General features: G+C 34.4%; 1 long non-coding RNA gene across 1 annotated transcript in view; it reads right to left on the reverse strand.

The window, feature by feature from the left end:
* The window catches only part of LOC123384891, a 214,519-nt gene that overhangs the window by 144,514 nt on the left and 47,468 nt on the right, over positions 1–22,537 (reverse strand). The window contains exon 2 of the long non-coding RNA XR_006596607.1: positions 16,368–16,505. This is a non-coding gene — a long non-coding RNA (uncharacterized LOC123384891). The remainder of the gene's footprint in view (positions 1–16,367; positions 16,506–22,537) is intronic.

Below are 22,537 nucleotides of genomic sequence, written 5' to 3' on the forward strand. Positions count from 1 at the left end.
ATGGTAATGCCAGCTTAATTTTGAACATTGTGTATATTGTGACTATTTGTTTTTTGCTTAAGATAATGAAAATGAATGATTACCATGCCAACACAGGATGACTCAGACATTATCAAAAAAAAAAAAAAAAAGAACTGAACAACTGTGCTATATTGATGGCAGATGGAGGAACACATACAACTGGATTAGGGAGGTAAAAAAACACAATGGAGCATATTGGACAATCTGCAGAACAGAATTTGTTATTGGACCTGGTGGAGCAGAGCATAAGAAAACACACACGGACACACAAACTCACATTTCCAGGAGAAGACACACAGTCACTTCTAAATGAATCAAAAGATTGGTCATCTCCCCAAAAGACACAAATTGTCTATTGAAAATAGTGACTGCTGAATTAGCTTGGGTATATTACTATAGGAACGAAAAGTAATTATCATATTGTTCCTTTAGACACAAAAGTACATTTAAATAACATATGTTTTGGCTTTTTACGGTGTAGTGCTAATTCTGAGGATCCTGCCTATAATGATACTCTCTAAAGTTTATCAAGTTGTTGAATCATGGTGAAAGAAAAAAGAAGAGAAAGAAAGGAGGGGAGAGGAGAGGAGAGGAGAGGAGAGGAGAGGAGAGGAGAGGAGAGGAGAGGAGAGGAGAGAAGAGGGGAGGAGAGAAGAGGGGAGGGGAGGGGAGGGGAGGAGAAAAAATGAAGAGAAGACAAAAGAAGAAAAAAGAGAGAGAGACAGGAAGAAGGAAGGGAGGGAGGAAGGAAAGAAATAAAGAAAAGAAAAATTCCCCTTCTAGCTTTTAGGAATTTTGACTTAAAAAGTGGAGTTTCAAATAATCTTGATTTCTATCAAGTGTGATGAAACTGCAGAAAATATGAAACTAAAGATTGTTACCTTGTTCAAATAAAAACTAGACTCTGCTCTCATGTTTGGCAGAGAACACAAATGTAGATTTTGGCAAATCCCATTTAGTCTATAAACTTCTTACCAAATAAATTAAGAGACCCTACTTGCTAAACATCCCGCATATCTTATAAATAGCAATGTCAAAACGGAGCGGGGTTTGCTGACTTGTGATATTGAGGCTTTCATAGTAAAGATTTTCTTCGCTTTCTCATTTTTCAGTTTTCTTAAAACATGCATGAGCCCATGACAAGATTTCAACTTTATATAAAAGGACAGAGATAGCCTTCTTAGACTTGCACCTATAAGATAATTATCATTTTTTCTGGCCATAGAGATGATCTTAAAATGTTGGCCTGCCATCAAATTATATTTTCAAAGTGTGTACATATAGGATGTACTCTAATTTGGAGATACATTGGAGATGAAAAAGAGGGAAACCATTATAGTAAAAGAATAATTATGCTGTTTCACCTAAACTGTTTGATGATCTTTGAAAAGGACATATGAGCCTAGAAAAGGATAAAATAACTGAATTTGAGTTATTCACTGTTATTGTAGGTATGAAAGAAATTCCCAAAGTGAAAAATAACCAACTAGAGGAAATAAGATGGCTTTGGAACTAAAGAAAGAAAGAAAGAAAGAAAGAAAGAAAGAAAGAAAGAAAGAAAGAAAGAAAGAAAGAAAGAAAGAAAGAAAGAAAGAAAGAAAGAAAGAAAGAAAGAAAGAAAGAAAGAAAGAAAGAAAGAAAGAAAGAAAGAAAGAAGAGAAAGAGGGAGGGAGGAAGGAAGGAAGGAAGGAAGGAAGGAAGGAAGGAAGGAAGGAAGGAAGGAAGGTTCACCAGCAAAAGGAAGCCAAGTTAAATACAACTTTCTTATGTCTTTTAATTCACTTGAAATTTAACTTGTTTCCCAAAAATCAAATTACCTCTGTGCATTTAAACCATTTTCTTTAAGAAAGGGATATATAATTTATGATGACATCCACGTGCTTCAGAATGATTAAAAATGATGGGCACTTTAAACATAAATAGGCTGTATAATACATTTATGAGTACAGAAAATCTGACTGGTAAACGACTGGTCTACCAGATCTAGCTGGCAGTGTAAGTGGGTACACACTTGGAGAGCTGCAAACTAATTCCTATCATCTAAAAACTTTCTGGCAAGTAAAATTCTAAATATTCTATGCTCAACTCTTTTTGTTGTGAGGATATTTGGTTTGCTGCCTCTCATTAAATGTGGAATCAATGTGACACAGCCTTGAGAAGACCAGAGTTGCAAGTCAGAGTGAGTTTTAAAAGAAAAGAAAGATGTCTCAATGGCTGTAGGCAGTTCAAACAAGTATTACTACACAAGGAAAAAGAGAGTAAAAGTATTCTACTGTATAATAGGACAAAAGAAACATTATTATCAATATTATTTAAAAATAAATATGGGTAGGGACACTGGGTGGCTCAGTCATTTAAGCATCCGACTCTTGATTTCGGCTCAAGTCCTAATCTCACAGTTCATGAGTTTGAGTCCCACATCGGGCTCTCTGCTGTCAGCATGGAGCCTGAGTGCGTTTCTCTCTATCCCTCTCTATGCCCCTCCCCCATTCTCTCTCTCTCAAAATAAATAAATAAACTTTAATAAAAAGCTAACATTATTTATCATATCAATAATAATATGGTCTATAACATTTAAATTATATATATCTTTAACCTTTTTTTTTTTAATTTTAGAGAGAAAGAGAGAGTGGGAATGGGGGAGAGGGGCAAACAAAGGGAGGGAGAGAGAGAATCTTAAGCAAGCTCCACCCTCAGTTCAGAGACCTATGCAGGGCTCAATCCCAGGACCCTGGGATCACAACCTGAGCAGAAATCAAGAATCGGATGCTTAACTGACTGAGCCACTCAGTCACCCCTATCTTACTTTAACTTTTGACAAGTGTTTTATATATGATATGTTATCTTAATTATTCTTTTGGTTGCATTTCTAATTTTGAAGTATATACTTAATATTTATGTTAATATCACTATTGAGCAATGCCAGTTGTCCCCACTTTGTAAGGCAAAGCTATCATTGACATATAAATTTTCCCATTCTACATTCCCACATTCACACCTCACCTTTAGTCAGCTACACTTTTACACCCATGGTACTATTCCTCTAGTATTTTCTTCCTAAGTTGATCTATATTTTATAATAAATAACAGAAAACATCACACTACTGTAGACATAATTGTCTCCAATTCATGGATTGTCTTGAAGATAGTAGCAGCAGCAATAATAATAGTGGTAGGAACAGTAGTAGTTATGGGGTAATAGTGCTGTTACTATATTTTGTTGACATTGTAAAAACTTATTTAGCTTACTTACTTTTATCAAGACTTCATTGTATTTCTCCTTGCTTAATCAAATTTTCTCATTTCCTTAGTTCTTTTATTGTCCTTTTGAGAGACTCTACCTTCAATCTCTATTCTCATGGTGAAACTTTGATCTCCCCACCTGCAATTGGGCTGTTACCTTAAGAATTACTGATAGCAAGAGCCACTGTTACCTGGTTTCTAACAGTTTTTCTTCTTTGATGTACATCTCACTCTGCCAAAACACATCTTCAACTATTTAACAAAGGTTGTGACAAGTTAAACTTTCTGAATTCTTATATCTGTCATGCTTTTAAAAATTCCTCACACATGGGGGTTCCTGGGTGACTCAGTCAGTTAAGCATCCGACTTTGTCTCAGGTCGTGATCTCATGGTTTGTGAGTTCGAGCCCCACAGCTCAGAGCCTGGAGCCTGCTTCAGATTCTGTGTCTCCCTCACTCTCTGCCCCCTCCCCACACACTCTGTCTTTCTCTCTCAAAATAATAAATAAGCATTAAAAAATGTAAAACAAACTTCTCACAAGTGAATTATAGTTTGGCTGAGTATATATCTCTGATAGAAAAATCATTTGCTTATAAAGTTAAAAGTGCTGCTGCTATGTCTTTCTACATCCATATTACTGTTAGGAAACTCATTTCCAATCTAGTTTGTATATTTTTCCTGAACATTTGTTTTCTATGTGTTTGTATGGGTTTCTTAAGTCTAATTTTATTATTTTGTTTTTTTAAAAATTTTCTTGATTGTTTTTATTTAAAAAAATGTATTTTTAAAATTTTGTTATTTTTAATCATCACTAAGTACTCAGTGAGCCATTTCAATACGATTACTTGGACATTTCTCAGTTCTTGGCACATGGAGGTAAAGGAGAAATAAAGTTTTAAGAAAGTTAATAACAGTAAATTTAATCAAGATTTGCACATAAAAGTTATAAGGGGTTAATTGCAATTTTGAAGATTACTTTTAACACAAAGCATTCGAGCTTTAAGAACACTAAGATCTAGAGAGTAGTGAAAGGAAAGAAAGAGACAATGATATAGAAGAAAAGTTTGTAACTATAACATGAGTATCAAGAGCATAGTATCACTGAAGAGGCAGCAAAAGAAATTTGCAAGCCATGAATGACCAGTGGAACCAAATGCTTCAGAGGAATTAGGCAAGAGAAATACCATGTAGGAGATTAGATAATTTTTTTTTCTTTTAAATTTCAAGTCACCCTTATATAGTGTTGTGCAAGAGTGGAAGTCAAATAGAAGAGGATGAAAATAAGGAGCACATGTAGGTTGTAATTAAACCTGATTTCAAGGAGATTGAATGAGAGATTAGTCCTGAAAGGGCGTTTTAAATAATCATTAAAAAAAAAAAATATTAGCAATTGAGGGATGCCTGGGTGGTTCAGTTGGTTAAGTGTCTGACTTCAGCTCCAGTCATAATCTAGGGTTCGCGAGTTCAAGCCCCACATCAGGCTCTGCGCTGACAACTTGAAGCCGCTCTGGAGCCTGCTTCAGATTCTGTGTCTCCACTCTCTCTGCCCCTCCCTTGCTTGCACTCAGCCTCTCTCTATCTCTCTCTCTCAAAATAAATAAACATTAAAAATAAAACATTAGCAACTTGAGAATATTTAAAGACTAAATATTTACAACTAAAGTCTCAAATGTGTTAAAGGTTGATAACCTGAGACCATTTATGATTTTAAGTTATTTACAAATGAGACATGTATATTTATTGCTATACTGAGATGAGATCAGTATATGTGAAAAACTCAGGTTTTTCTATTTTTTTTTTTCAACGTTTTTATTTATTTTTGGGACAGAGAGAGACAGAGCATGAATGGGGGAGGGGCAGAGAGAGAGGGAGACACAGAATCGGAAACAGGCTCCAGGCTCCGAGCCATCAGCCCAGAGCCTGACGCGGGGCTCGAACTCACGGACCGCGAGATCGTGACCTGGCTGAAGTGGGACGCTTAACCGACTGCGCCACCCAGGCGCCCCAGGCTTTTCTATTGTATGAAGCAATCTATATTATTATGATTAATAAACTATATTATTAGTAACATATTATTGAGCAGGGGGGATTCAGGTGGGAATGAGCTGAAATTGGGAACTTAAATAAAATGAATCCTTGTGAGATAATATCTGTGGGTCAGCCACAATGAACTCAATTAGAGATAAGCAAAGGGCTGGCTGATCCACAAAAAGGATAAATTTGAATAACTATTTGACTTCAGGAAAATTATTAAGAACATGTGCATATATATTCAAACAGTGTTTCATTCAAACTAGTTAAATAACTAAAAGTTTCATATCTTTTTTCTATAAAAGCTCCAATATGTAGACTGAAATATTTAATTAATTATAACTATAAATTTCTTTTTTCATCCCTTCTTTGATTAGTATCATTTCCACTCCAGGGAAATTGGAATAATCTATAATCAAGGATTGAGCTGCAAAATTTTAAAGCAAATTAACCTTTGGGAAAGAGTAGCATCGTTTGTGTAATTAAAATAATGAGAATTCTAAGAATAATAGTATTTGGATCTTTTCTATTCTTTATAAATGGAATCCTATTTGCATCCAAACAGTCAATCAAAAGACAAACTCTAATTGTATATTCAGAAATTCCATCCTTGTGCCTCTATGTTAAAATATTTTTCTTTAAAAAAATGACTAGCTTTAGACAAGGATAAATTTGACATTTGCAAAAAATCATGGCCTCTGTTGAATGTCAATGTTAAACTTTCTTGACTTTTATTTATATATAAATGCAGGAAACTTTTTTATCATTTGCAATCTTAGAATTTACTTTTTATATTTTACCAATAATCTTTGATTACCTTAAGTTCAAAATTTAAATGATTTTGGAATATTTAAAATTTACTGTTCTTTTTGGACATAAAGCATAAAAAAACTTAAAAAATATTTTAATGTTTATTCATTTTTGAGAGAGAGAGAGACAGAGTATGAGCAGGGGAGGCGCAGACAGAGAGATAAATACACAGAATCCACAGCAGGCTCCAGGCTCTGAGCTGTCAGCACAAAGCCTGTCTCAGCACTCAAACTCACAAGCCAGGAGATCACGACCGAAGCCAAAGTCAGATGCTTAACCGACTGAGCCACCCATGTGCCCCATAAAAACTTTTTAGTGACTGGTATAATGTTGGTGGTGACCTTGCATTTACATAATATGATCTTAGTAAATCTATGTACCTATTTACTGTCTTAGACAGTAAATCTATGTATATAACATGATTAGAAGAGTGTGACATGAATGACTATTACAGCTTGCCATGATGAAAAACACTTTTCAATACTGGTTTCAGTGACTGTTGACAAGGGAAACACAGGGAAGAAGTTAAGAAAAACATACAATAAGACCTTTACGTTTTAAAGTTTATTTATTTATTTTGAGAGAGAGAGACAGGGAGACAGAGAAAGATCACAAGCAGGGGAGGGGCAAAGAGAACAGGAGAGAGAGAATCCCAAGCAGGCTCTGCGTTGTCAGCACACAGCCTGACACAGGGCTTGATGTCATGAACCACAAGATCAAGAGTCGGACACTTAAGCAAATGAGGCACCCAGCCACCCCATCAACAAGACCTTTATTTACCTGTCACAAATTGTTTTATATAAATGGTATGAATGGTATAAGTAAGCAATGAGCAAGTTTATAATAAGTGACCTATAATAAGTCAAGAGAATATTTTGAGGTTCATATTGAAATTTTTGTGTTGGTAACCACATTAGAACAGTTTAACATCATTTTAAGCAGACATGAAATACATTTGTGTAGTCAAGTCTTTCTTCTGAGGAACTGAGTGGGTGATATCATACACTATGATTTCTAAATTTCCTGGGGAACTTCCAGATTAGATAACTTTATGGTCACCCAAAAGGTAAATGCAAACACACCCAATATGGTGTTAAAAATTAATCCCCAATTTCTCTGTGTATCTTAGTGGTTCCAACCAATACAATTAAGCATTATAGTTTTCTAAATACAAATTTCAAATCCCAGCATCATTCATGGATATTAGTTGAAACCATGTTTGTGAACATGACCTTTCTTGACTACACATATACCATTAAACCCAAGATAAGGGCAGATAACAGACACACTTCCGGGTGGCCATGCCCAGAACCTCAACAAACAGTGTGAATTTTTTTTTCTTCAAACATCTTATGCCCACTGTTTGTTTTATTTTAATTATTTGTTATTTATAATTAATTAAAAATTGTCTTAAAATGTGAACATTTAGCTATGATATCTTGAATTTTGCACTGTATACAATACATGTGCAGAGAAAAGATGCTTCTCAGTTTTCAAGGTAATGCTTTATGAAGAACTGCATTGTGGATAATAAAAAAACATAGTACTTTCTGAGATCCATTTATGGAAGGAAAATAAATATCTCTCCCAAGTCATGGACATTCATGTAATACCTAGCAGAAACAGGAAAATGCTGATATGTAGAGGTTATTTCTGTGCTGGTTTTCCACATGATCCCTAACTTCTTGAGGCTTTTATTTTCTGAATTATCTCATTCAGATCAGACAGTTATCACATGGCAAATATATGTGGGAATTGAAAAAAACTGCATGAGAATGATGAGAGTTGTACCTTTTATTTCTGAGCTCTAAACCCACTGTATCAGTCTCCAGTGATTTTTTTTTTCATCATTCCTTGGTATCCTGAATAAGAAATATTTGTACTCAATGGAAAAGAGGCTAGATTGCTCAACTTAAAAAGTTCAAGGAAAGACGGAGGCAGAAAGAGGAAAAGCAATCTTGTGAAACGAGATGGAGATTGTTGAGATTTAAACATATGAGTAGCTTCAAAATATATGTGTCAAAAAGTAAGGTAGAAAAAGAAAAATTCTGAAAATGTTGACATGGATTTTGAATTAGATACCTCTTAGTAATCTTTCATAGATACAAGTATGTAATTCCATTTTAATTATTTTCTGTATGCTTCTTTAGAAGTAATTCAGAGTAAAGGTTAAGGCATCTGTCCCCTTTATCAGGTTTTTCTCTGGGCATTCAACTTAGACTTCAGAATTTAGGTATAATACCAACCAACTGATTAAACGTATGCCTTTCAATATTCAGAAATCTAAACTATCTCCCTCATAAAATAGCAAATTGGTTACTTTTCCTTACAACTTCATGACCATAAAATTACTTAAGAATTTGGACTTCTTTTTGGATAAAGAAAACATTCAGTGTTTAAGATAATTTTAGTGTTTCTTCCTTGCTTTTGTCAGTCAAGACCAGAAATTCTATGATTTGGGAGGCTACTCTGGAAATCATTCAGTAGTAGAGGCAAAAGCAAATTGTTATTAGAAATTTGGGTAAATTTTATTACATGATGTTCCATGAATCACATAAATTGGTATTATATACATTACTATGGTTAGGAAATAGTTTTGCAATTGTTTACATAAGAGCTAGTTTATAACATAAAAATTCACTATGTGAGAATTTATACGGTTCACAATAGTAGATGTTTATAGATTCAAGGTCACAAGATGTATTTCATATGTAACACATTTTACTTACCGGTCAAAGAAATATATTTCACTTTGCTTAGATCAAAGTACATCCCCCAAACTGTCTCATTCTCCATATTCCTACTCCTGAGTGTCTAAAAATGTGTTAAGCTGAAAAAAATAATGACTGGGATTTTGGTGGAGCTTATATGAAGAATTTATTATCCACACACTGAGGGAAGGATTCAAAAAAATACTATCAGAGACCATATTTGGAAACTAGAATTAAAGAATAAAGTTACCAGCAAGATGGGCGGGGTGGGGGCTGGGGGAGGGACGGTCCCTGCTCTCTCAGCATCCTTTAGAGAGGAATATTTGGGTCAGACTCAACTAGAAATAACATTGTGTTCCAGGAAAGAAATTTTCCTAAAAATATGTTCTACAGAGAGTATTTGAGTGTTCTTAAAAATGGTAAAATGATAGTCTGAACTTGGGTACCACCTGTTCAGTACTTGTACTGATATCACTGGAAAACTCTAGAAGGTTGCCAAGATTTTGTGTAGATTCTCCAAGTGCCTGGTAATACAATAAGCTGGCATCCTTGCACAATACCAAGAGAACTGTGATAGTCTGATCTTACCAAAAATTATGTCTTTTCCAAGTCAACCCCTAATCTTAAGAAATAATCAAATATGAATCCTGTTTATCAGGAGATATAATTAATTGAATCAAGAACAGGAAAATAGTATGAGAAATATATTATACCCTCCATCCACTTCCTGGGGTTGGCAGTGTTTGACTAATCCATTGGGATTTTACCCATCATTGACTATTACCCTTCTTTCATACCCAGAAGACAGCATTATGTCACCATATGTGATTTCTGAAAATACAAGAGTTTAACTTTGAAGCCACCTAAAATGAAATGAGGTCCAAGTTATGTCCACCCAGCTGCCCTTCATCTGAACAATGGAAACCATCTATCAACCTACATTGTTCAAGGAAGTTATGAAAACAGAGAGGGGAAGTAGAATATTCCTCAAGATTCCCTACCCTCCCCAACACTTAGGTTTTTATTTTGTCAGGGTAGAGGGCCTGAATATTGATGCCTTCCTTTGGTGGACTTGCTACCAGAATTTTTATTTGCAATGATTACTCTTTTGAAGCAATCAGCAAAGATCATAACAAGCAATTCCAACTGCCATTTTGGCACATTCTCAGAGCCAACAGAACAGCAGTCAGTCTCCAGCCCAAGGAATTTGTATGGTAGGTATTTGGATGAGCATTAACAGTTTTGATCTTTAAGAGGCAGTCCTCTCCAGGAGCCTACTCTTCCAATAACCTAGCCAGATACTTCTAAAAATTAACTCTTCTGCTACTATATCCAACCATATGCTCATCCGTATAAAACTTCTACCTCTACTTTCAGTTTTAGCATCAGTTCTGTTTTTTTCTGTACTCTCTGTCCCAGAGAATTAGCTATTGGCAAGCTCCCAAGGAGATTACACCACATTAAGGATCATTCCAGAAATTCTGCTCAGTTCCATCCAGCTTCTTTATATATTCTTTCAGACCCGCTGGCTTTCATGTGTTTCTCCCATAGAGAAAATCTTTGATAAGTTCCTGGGGAACATACCTGTGAAGAATAGGGCAAGCAAGTGGGAGCACACTACCAAAGATACAGTGCTCAATACTCTCAGCTTTGTGGAGCTCAGTTTTCATGTAATTGGAAACCTAAAGTATTTTCCTAGACTTGGGTAACTGAAATAAATTAGATATCCCCACTTTCATCCACTGGATTCCTAAAGGCAAAGACTAGTGGATGGAAGGAAACTTTTTCCATATTCTTGATCTGATTCCCTACACCCAGGGAAGAGCTGAAGTTTGGGAATATAACCACTAATTTTCTATGAACAGAATGTGATGCCACAGAGGAACTGCTTTGGCTATTGGGCCCATAAACACTAGGTTATTTTGACACGAGTATCATGTAACCATAAATTCTTTGGGGACTAGACATGGTTTTACTCTTGCTTTAGTTGAAATAAACAAGCTTATCCAATGGCCATTGCTACATGAACCATTTACCTCTTTATGTTTGAGTTGCCTATTTCTAGAAGAAAAGTGTGTATGCATATATATATATATATATATATATATGTATATATATATATATACATATACACACACACACACACACACTATATTTTACAGTTTTCTTGTTCAGCAAGTCTATTCCCATTATCTATTCTTCTAGTTTTATCTAAGAGAATCTAATTAGCCAGTGAAATTCCTCCTGGTAGTGTTATTAAAGGTGCCACAGAGAAATCATACAAAGCCCCAGTAGGAAGACAAGTGTGAAGGAGTTAGAATGTAAATAGAATAGTCTTTGGGTAATGCATTTACATATGAAACATCTCTGCATTTGCAGACTGGCTAATGGAAAAGTGTGCTGATAAAGAAATTAATATGATATTCAAATATTTAACAACTGATAGAATGTGAACATCACAATGATCAAGCTGGTTCTAGAGGTCTCGTTTTGTGATAAGCATTAACTCTTTAATAATAATATTAAGCATGTCAAAACCGTTATTTAAAATCAGATTATTGTAGGATACACAATTTTCCTCTTATCATGCACTAAAATAAAAATAGCCAGTGAAAATAAAACAGTAATATGTATAGCTTACACTTACCCGAATGCTAAAAAATGATTTCTTATTATGAATAAAGTCATGAATGTGATCTTTCAATAATTTTAAGCAAGAATGCAATCAACCAGAGGTTGTCTTATATCATAGATTACTCTAGAAAATTGGTATGATGCAAATGATGTAAGAAGCTTCTGGTTGTCATTTTGCAATAACATTATTAATAAATAGTAGTTAAATGGTTGGATTTTTCTAGAGGCTTTGACTTAAAATGCAAAATGGAAACATTTTTATTTAATGCACACTTAATGAATCACACATGAAAATAAATGAAGTTCAGTTTAATTTTTGCATATTCTAATTATCAAAGGGGTTATGCTTGCTTTAAAACCAAAAAATAAAAATGCAGGTAACTCGATCCTCATCCCTTATTAGCAGTTATGTATGACTGTGTGTATGTAATTTTTATCTTTGTAATTTGATTAATTTTAAGATAAGAGAAATATAGAAGTAACATTTTTTTACATTTTTATATTATTGATCAATGTACTTTTAGAATATTTAAATCATGTTAAATCATTCTTTACAATTTTAATTTAACTTTTATTTTGGTTTATCTTCAGCAAACAATGTCTAATTATTTGTTAATGGTTATAAATGACTATAAATAAAAATGATACCACAACCACTGGCAATTGCAAAAATCTTACCCCTATTTTGTTCTTTCTCATTGAATATGCCAACATATTATTCAGCATGACATTTTCATGGTTATTTAGAACACAAGAATCAATTTTATGTTTTTGCCATAAGACTATCTTATAACCCAATGAAAACCACTCATTTGAAAAGGAAGATAACATCTGCAAGTAGTTTGGCTGAAGTGTTGTCTATGATCTTCAGGAAAGAATCCCACCATTCTCCACACAATTCAAAACTATCTAGACTCTGTTGGTACCAAACTTTTTTTATAGTTTGCTTGCTCTAACCAGGGGGTGTCAACCGAGTAAGAAAAAGGTTGGTGTATTGGGTAGGATTCAACCAGAGAAGCAGAACTAACAGGTTGCAGATTCAGGTTATTTATGACTGAGATATGAAATTTTACATGACCTTATTGTAAGGAATTGGCATATAATTGTGAGCTCTGGCTAAGCACATCCACAACTCATAGGCCTGTTTTGGGACTGAAATCCTTTCCCTATACTCTATATGTAATCATATCTCAGAGTATAAGCGTAGATTTTGCTTTATATGAATACTAGTTCTCAAGGGGTGCAAGGTTCAGCATATCATGCTGGTTTCTTCAGTCTTCAGCACGAGTTTACTTCAAAGCTGTCAGAAAAGGTGAAACAGTTTAGGTACTTTGATTTCTTCTAAGGACGTTACAGAGGAGATTGTTTGTCTTTTAAATTATCCCCCTATTTAATATTTCTATTTAAAATATGAAAGCTGGAATTCATAACTGTACGTTGTGTCATCCAGGAAAATTTTTCTCAGAGTAGAGGTGAATGTGGCAATTCATGTTGGCAGGAGCAATTCTTGAATATAAAAAATCTGACCTGATTTGCTGGACCCACATGGGGGACACTGTTGCTTTATGATTACATTATAAACTTTAGAATAAGATGGACATGGTTCGAGTAACAAATCTTTTTCACATTGGTTGTCTGATAATAAACATCATTTCTTCTTTGTGATCAGTTTCCTCATCATAGAAATAAAAGAAATATACCTGTTGTTCAGGATAATCTGAAAATTAAATGGGATAATTCTTTTTACTGTGCCCAGAAGAGAGAGGCAGTAACTGTTAAATGATAATTTTACTGTGATGTGCACTAAAATTATAAACTTAATGTTCTCTATGTGAATAGCCTGTCAATTTTCTACACAATGATCTGTACAGTGGCATGGGCAGAACACTCGCTGCCTAACAGACACCAGAAAATGAGAAGTGTGCAAAATTTGTAGTCTGATGACAAACAATAGACTTTAAAGTTTTGGGTTCAAAGTACCTTAACTGACTGCATGACTTTGGCCAAGTCATTTTAATTTTCTTGACTTCATTTTTCTTAAAATGTATAATAAAGATAATGATATATATATCTGAGTTTAGCTGGGAAGAGTAGACAAAATAATAATGAGGTAATGATAGTAAACACTTTATTGAGTACACTATAGACACTTAAAGTTTTTGTATACTATTTAATTACAGAAATCATTTAAGTTAGGTGACAGTATTATTTCTATTTTACACTTGAGGAAATGGTGCTTGAAGAGAAGGAAGAGAAGGAAGAAACTTGCCTAAGTCTACCATACAAGTTAGCTCAAGTTTGAAACATGTCTGACTCCAAAGCCTGTAGATTTAAGCCCTCCACTAACATTTCTGGCACACTACACTTGATATTAGATAAACACCTGAAATTTGGTAAGTACTTAATTATTTTTACTAGTTTTCACTTTTCCCTAATTAACTTAATGTCAGAGAAAAGGAAGAGGGTTTTGTGTGTTTGTTGGGAAAAAAAATGATATCTCATGTTGAGAAAAAAACAACAGGCTATTTTTCTGTGGCTGAACAAATATTCTTTTAATCACTAGCTTTGTATACATACACAAAGGTGTATAAATTAAATGAATAAATTCAAGCATCAACTACTTCTTCTGCATGGAGACAAATACTTGGTTTAGCTTTACTTTCTACCTAGTTTGTTCAACTCTGGTGGCAATGATTATTTTTCTATCATAAATAATGTCATATATTTTACTTCAAAGTAAACCCCCTTATTTTTAATACTTTACATATTAAAAAGCCAAATAAAGCAGAACATGAGTAGGAGTAAATGCGTTTAAATTTCATTTATAGAGGGGAACCTGGGTGGCTCAGTCAGTTAAGCATCCGAGTTTGGCTCAGGTCATGATCTTAAGGTTTGTGGGTTTGAGCCCTGTGTCAGGCTCTGTGCTGATAGCTCAGCGCCTGGAGCCTGCTTTGGATTCTGTGTCTCCCTCTCTCTCTGCCCCTCCTACACTTGGGCTCTGTCTCTCTCTCCCTCAAAAATAAATAAACATTAAAAAAAACTAAAACTCATTTATAGATAACTGTGTTTTTATTTCTTTAATATTTCTGGAAGGCAATATAAACAAGTTTCCATAATCTTTACTAACACATGGCATCTTTTTGAGTAATATAGCTTTTTACATATTTGGTGGCACTTAACCAAATATAGGAAATGAACACACAGTATTGAAAAACAGGCGATTAGGATATATTTGACTGTAACCCTTCATTTAGATTTTACATCTATTCCATGTTTGACCAGATTAAACATATTTGCCCAAGATGCAGATAACAAGAGGCTTCTGATGGATGTAACTTTGAAAAATAAGGCGTTGACTTTTTTTGTTGGTATTTTATTTTTGTTTTCTTTTAACACCAGAAGTGGCTCCCTCAAGTGAAAAGTGTAAAATTGCTGGACTCTCTAAGGAGCCAAAGAAAATTACGTGTGGCATGAAGTGTGGTGATAAAGCACTTTTACTTTTTATCAAGATGTAATCCAAGAAGTCAGTGGGGATACATATGCTTTCTCCATTGCTATTAAAACATAAAACAAAATATCACAGTGACCAAGTATTTATATGCAAGTCTATAAAGAGACCAAAGAGAGTGGACTTTCCTGAGGTCTCTAGGTTTCCAAATTGCTCAAGAAATATAACCATATTCCACAGAGGAATGAAAAAGGCTCCTTTGACATCTCAATATTTTAAAACCCTGAAAATAACTCACATTTAGCAAATTTTAGCTAAAATATAACTTGACATTAATGACAGGCTGCATTTGAACAGTGTAATTTTTATTGAAATCAACTTTCTCCTGTAACAACCCAAGCAATTATCTATTTTACGTCTGTAGTTTCATAACTTTTACAACACACCACAGTATTGTCTATACATAGCTTCACAATGTTTCCAAAATTGGCATGTTCAGGGGGATATTGCATCATATTCTTGATGTTATTAAAAGTTAAACTCTAATGAAATAAGAGACTGATTGAATGACTAGTTAGTATGATTGTTCTTCAGAAACATGATTTCAATTTAATGGTTTGCTGAGGCATTTATGGATTTCAAAATATTTCTATAGTTTCTGGCTACTAGTGTGAAGATGAGGATATAACAACACCAATTCTAATTAATTGTAACATTGTAGAGTTTAGATTTTACATTAATCAAGCATTTATGTAGTGACAGATACCATTTTAAGTACTCTTTATACTGCCTGATTTTTCTAACCATAGGTGAATAGTATTATAATCCATATTTTCATAATAATGAAACAGAAGCAGCAAGATTTTAAGTAAATGTATAAAACACACAGTAAATCAATTGCAAAACGTGCTTTTGTACCCATTCAGCCTTCATAGTTTCTGCTTTTCCACACTGTACTGCTTCAGTGTGAAATGGTGTGTGTGATAGTTGTTTTGATGTAATTAGTGTCCCCATCATCGATTTTCCTGGTGTTGGAAATCTATTCCATATGATTTATGTGAAGATAATCTTATCCACCATCCATCCCATATACCTGGACAGTCAAGATCTGTCTAGTTTTTTTGACAGATGTTTTGACATATGTACCCTGGGAAATCAAAGGTCTTTCTTTCTTGAAGATGAATACTTGTGTCAGTAACTGGATTGCCACAAATTTCCCTGGGCTGATGAAGGAGTCAGAAAGTAAGAATGTGTGTATGTGGGGGGGGGGGGGGGGGAGGGAGTGGGGGGAGGAGAACAAACGTGCAAAAAGAAAAGCAGAGTTGATAGATGGACTGAGGAAAATATGAGCCAAAAATACTGTATTTTTGGCTCTAGACCCAGGTATATCTATAGTAAGCACAGCACTATGTTTTTGTTTCATGAACAATGAATTCTTCTGCTTAGTTTATGGTTAAGGGGGTGCTTACCAGCATCACACTTTCCTTCTACAGATGAGGAGGCAAATTAAGAAATGCCAACAATAGCTCCATTATCAGCTCCTTGAAGGCAAGGATTATATCCTGTTCAACACTGATGTATCAGCACATGAACTCACTCAAAAATATCTGTGAAGTGAAGGAAGGAAGGATAAGCCCAAAGGTAATATTTGCTACCCTCATTAATAGGCAAAGTGAGATCACAGCCAAGCCCTGACTTCCAAGGCTATCAGTGATTGATTACTATGATACAGTCACACTATACTTGGCAGATTATATTGAGTATTTTTATCATCATCATCATCTTTTTAACAACAATGAAGTATCATTTACATATAATGAAATTAAGAGATATTAGAGACAAACTCTGATCACTTCTGACAAAGGCATCCATCCATATAATTTGTAACCCTATCATGATATAGAATATTCCCTCTCCAGAAACTTCTTATGTTTTTTTTTTTCCAGTCAATCGCTATTGCTAAAGTTATCTATTTTTATTTATTTCAAAGGTTCGTTTGACCTGCCACAATATAAACTCTTTTGTGTCTGGTTTATTTCTATCCATATACTATTAATATCCTTCTTTCACAGAGAAGGAAAATGAAATAAGGAGAATAAATAACTAATGACTAATTAGTATTAGTCAAAGGTCATCCAGACAGTACATGTCATAGCTCAGGTTCAAACTTAGCAGTTTGATTCCAGAGTCTGTGTCTTTAGTTGTATGTTTAATGCTCACTTGCTCCAGCTTCCATGCACTTACATTTAATAACTAAATATATTGTCAAGGTTTAAGATTTTAATTACTATGCAACATGTTTTATATTTATAGTACAATATGTAGAATTTATATGTAGAATATATTTTTAAAGTATCTAAATAATAAATCATGTTTTTTTTCTCTTATGTTACTTTAGCATATTTTATACACACCAAAGAATACAGAACCAAGACAACCATCTAGAAATTTAAACAACAAAAATTGTTTTCAGTTGAATTATCTTAATGTTTCAGGAATTGTTTTTGTGAAAGTGCTGAAAATAGTTAAATATTCTATTACACACTGCATATGTAGACCAGACTTTGTGGGAGAGCACCACAAATAAAAAGACTTAAATTATATGTTAAAAAGATAAATGTATATCATAATATAATTTACAATGACATTAATAAGCTCATTAGTTTAATTCATTCTGACTGAAGCACTGATATAATGAAATTATTAAAAGCAACTGGGTTTAGCAACATATTATTGTGGCAAGATTTTTAAAAAGACTGCCATTAATTAATTGATGCTATAAAGATCAAGAAAACTGTTTATAGAGGTATTTTCTTATTGAATTATTTGAGTGAAATTACTTGGTAAAATTTTGGTATAATGATGCCATAAAATATTGTCTGGGAATGAATTGCTGCAAACCCTTCATGAGTTCCCAAAAGGAAGAACATTCTTTATTGAAATTTAAAGCCTCTCATTAAGAACTCAGAAGAAAATTATTGACATGCTGTGGGACTTTCCAGGATGAATAGAAAATTATCTGTTTTTCTTCAACAGCGTATAAAAGACATATATAATAAAACAGATGTGAATGAGGATAATAATGAATGCACAAAGCTGCTTTTTAGGACATTAATTATTCTTCTCAATATTTCTTCAGTCCTCTTAACTACTTTTACTATGGTCATTGCCAATTATATATAGATTCATTTGGGTAATATTTTCTAGACATAAACATACAAAATTATGTCCTACCCAAGGGTGATCTGAAACTGTCACCTCCCCCACAAACTGCCCTCCCACTTTCTCCTGCCCGACCCTAGTAAACTAAGAGGCATTTTAAACTGGTGAAAGTAATGAGGTTTACATAATACATATATAAATTAACTGGCAGAGATAGATTTTTTTTATATTGGTTGTATTATAGAGAATAGTGTGATTTGTACCTTATCAAAGGAATTATTTAAACCATGCATTCGTAAAGGGAGTCCCATCACCTTTAAAGGAATAAGAATTAGCTCTTTTGAGCTATCATATCTTAGATATTATAATGGTTTGTGGCCTTCAGTACATACATAAGCAATCTACATTATCTCTGTGGTATTAAAATTTCATGATGGAAGCTGAACAATTAGGAAAAAATAAGTCTAAAAAGGGTCAGTAGGGGAGTGGTAATGAGCTTTTTTGCAAAACACTAAATAATGATAGTATGCCAAATACAGCAGTGTTGATTCAATAATTGTGGCCATATTTAAATGTTTTTGTGTGAATATAGTTACAGATATAATAAAGTTAGATTGCCTGTTGCTATTGACTGAATGTTTGTGTCCCCCCCCCATTCATATGTTGAAATCTAATCCCCAATGTGATGGTATTTGAAGGTAGACCCTTTATGAGGGTGGTGCCCTCATAAATGTGATTAGTGTCTTTTTAAAAGAGATCCCAGAGATTCCCCTTGATCCTTCTACCATATGAAGACACAAAAAGAATGAGAAAATCTATGAACCAGGAAATAAGCTCTCACTAGATCTTGAATGTCCCAGTGATTTGATGTTGGATTTCCCAGTCTCCAGAACTGAGAAATAAATTTCTGTTGTTTATAAGCCACCCAGTCTATGATATTTCTGTTATAACATCCAGAACGAATTAAGACTCTTTGTATAGCGGTAGAGGGGTGGGCAGGGATAATCAAAGTCCAGCTGCTTAAGTTACTGGCCCACAGACAAAATTAAATACATATTTGCAAATGTCTCCTTCATTTTTAATAACATACCTTATATATTATTTAAAGAATAAAGTTATTTTGTGAACATGTTCTCATGAGCCAATTAAGACACGAGGAAAAGGGGCTCCTGGGTGGCTCAGTCAGTTAAGCGTCAGACTTCAGCTCAGATCATGATCTCATGGTTCATGGGTTCGAGCCCTGCATCGGGCTCTGTGCTGACAGCTCAAGGCCTGGAGCCTGCTTCGGATTCTGTGTCTCCCTCTCTCTCTGCCCCTCCTTCTCAAAAAATGAGTAAACGTAAAAAAAAAAAAAAAAAAAAAAAAAAAAAAAGACAAGAAGACACCAGGAAAGTTAAAACCTGTCTTAACCTATGTTCCTACTTTGATTGTAAGTGGGTGTGGAAAATGCTGAATAAGTAAGGTTAAACTAATTCCCACACTAAAAGCAGTTTTTTAACTATTTCTTTTTAAAATTATCACAAGAAGTTTTGGTTTTACAGAAATATATTGGCAATTCTTGGCCTTTACAAAGAGATCAAATTGAGCCACATCTCTCTTAATTCCCAAAAAGGAAGTGTCAAAGAAAAATTATGGATTTAAACAGGCAAGGAAGACTTTATTTACATTATTGCAATAGCGAAGAAAGACTGAATTTAACTCTGCTGAAACCAAAGGCAAGAGCATTCTTACGTACTAGGGTGAGCTATTGGTAAAGTACAGGAGGTCACTGAGAGGCTGGTCAATGTGTTTAGGTCACCCGTTTTTACTAATTGGTACTTATCAAAGTTAGGCTCCCACCCTCCATTAGACAAGGAGGTAGGAGTCCTATTTTCTTGATGATTACATCACAGGGATTGCTCCCAAATCTTTGACAAAGATTGTGTGGTAAAACTAGCAAGAGGCAAGGACAGGCTATGAGAAGATTTACATCTCCAAGAAACATTAAAAGAATTTACATTTGCAAGATATCTAAAATAAAAGCCCTAAGAAAACAGAGATCAGGGCTTATAATCAGGAACAAAGCTGCCTAAAGTTTAGTCAGACTAAAGGGAACATTAAGGCCACCTTGGTCAAAAAAGACTAATCAGGATCCCTGACCTAATTAGATCATGATATTTTACTCAGAAATGGAGCTACTATCCAGAAAAAAGGTTAAAGTTAATCCTGTTTGTGGTTTTCACTCTCTTGTTTAGATCATGTTTGTTGGCTACTTTATTCCAATCTCCTAGTATAGCAAAAGGAATTAGAAGAGTTTTTGTGTTTTGTTTTTTGTCCTTTGTTTGCTATTTTCATTTCCTTGTTTTTCCTCATTGATTAACACAACTCTGCTTTAGGGTCTCATAATAAATACTTTTTCCTCTGCACATTATTTTTTAGATTATACTTTTCTTTTTTTTTTTTTTTTTTTCAACGTTTATTTATTTTTGGGACAGAGAGAGACAGAGCATGAACGGGGGAGGGGCAGAGAGAGAGGGAGACACAGAATCCGAAACAGGCTCCAGGCTCCGAGCCATCAGCCCAGAGCCCTACGCGGGGCTCGAACTCACGGACCGCGAGATCGTGACCTGGCTGAAGTCGGACGCTTAACCGACTGCACCACCCAGGCGCCCCGAGATTATACTTTTCTATATGCCTAAGATTTGTCAAGAATTTAGTGAAAAGGGGAAAAAAAGAATTTAGTGGAAAAGGAATCAAAAGGCCATTTGGTTGGAGTTTGTGTATAGGCTTAAGCTAGACAGGCAAAAAGGCCTTTGTCACTCATACATGCCTTGGCCCACATACTAAGGAGACTATAGGGAGCATAATAACAGGTGATTACTAAAAGTGCATGTGACTGTTAGTGGTTTCTTTCAGATGCTTTTCCATCTTTACATTATAAATATCATAGTATTCTATATTTCTACTGAAGAAAATATTCTAGATATGTATATATATACTCTAATATATATATATAATATATATATAATATATATATTATATATATATATTATATATATACTCTAATCAAGAAAACTCAATGTTTTCTTTTACAAGAAAATATCACACAAGGCTTTGTAAAGCAAAGTGAAACTTCAAATTATAAAACCATTTACTAACAAACTACACAGTTTTGTGTGATCTAGATTTTTCAGTCATTTTAACCAACTGGGTTGGGTCTCAGTATAGAATCAGCAAGTATAAAAAAGTCATGTTTATGCAGGATGACTGGGCAGTAAAGTAACTAGAGATTAGTTGAATATTAGTTAAATGAAAAGTAAAGGATTCTTGTGTTTATTCTTACATATATTTCTGATTTTCGAATAATTACACTTAGCTTTGAAGTTATCCTAACCATAATCTTCTTTTGATTAATAGTGGCATTGGGGCATTTCAGGCTTTATTGCAAACCTATTTGAGTATTTTCTTCATTCAGGAATTGTGATTGTTTCCACAAGAGTTAAAGCTCAACTGAAGACTAAAGATAAGGGGGATACCTACACAAGAAATTTCCTTGTTTACAGAGTGGAGAATTCAAGGGAGAGGAAAGGAAAGTCATATCCCAGGGAGGTCAAGTTTGTTAACTGGCTTAACAAAATACAGATGCTGTAAAAGAGGGTGGTTATGATATCCAATCCTCCTTTAACCCCACAACTGTGTTACGGGGACTCAAGTGCTTCAAAAGTGATGTCCAAGTCTTTCAGTTTATCGGTTATTCAGGTCTCCTCTCCAACATTATATGATTTGAGAGTTAAGCTTTTGAATTAAATTATCATACTACCTGGGCACCTGGATGGCTCAGTCAGCCAAGCCTCCGATTCTTGATTTCAGTACAGGTGATGATCTCAGGGTCCTGAGATCGAGCCCCAAGTCTGTTGCACTGGGCAGGAAGCCTGCTTAAGATTCTCTCTCTCTCCCTCTGCCCCTCACCTGCTCTGATGTGTGTGTGTGTGTGTGTGTGTGTGTGTGTGTGTGTGTGCGCGCGCGCGTGTACATGCATCTGTGCACACATGCTCTAAAATGAAAAAAAAAATTATCATACTAAAACTTCCCAAAAGTGTGTTTCACCAGTTAAGAATTGTGATGCAAAAATCAGTAAGGGAAAATTTTAAATTACATAATTTTTTTTTTTAACTGAAGTACTTCTGGGATATTTTATATTGTTGTGTTCATCATAAATTTTCTTGATGTTGTAACATAGTGTGTTTCTCTAACATTTTTTACTTGTTTTTCATGAAACACTGTAAGTAGTACTATACTATTGAAATCATATGCTGCATATGGCCATTTAATTTAAATTTAAATTAATTATATTTTCACTTATAGGTTCTAAGTGGTTAGAAGTAGTACTTCCATATTTTAAGAGTATTATAGAGGTTATATTAAAAAAAATAAGTTACACATTTTTGGAATACTTTAAGGACCCTCGCGAAGGCCCATCTACCCATATTTGTCATGA

This window comes from Felis catus, chromosome B1, assembly GCF_018350175.1.
Source record: "Felis catus isolate Fca126 chromosome B1, F.catus_Fca126_mat1.0, whole genome shotgun sequence".
NCBI classification, from domain to species: domain Eukaryota; kingdom Metazoa; phylum Chordata; class Mammalia; order Carnivora; family Felidae; genus Felis; species Felis catus.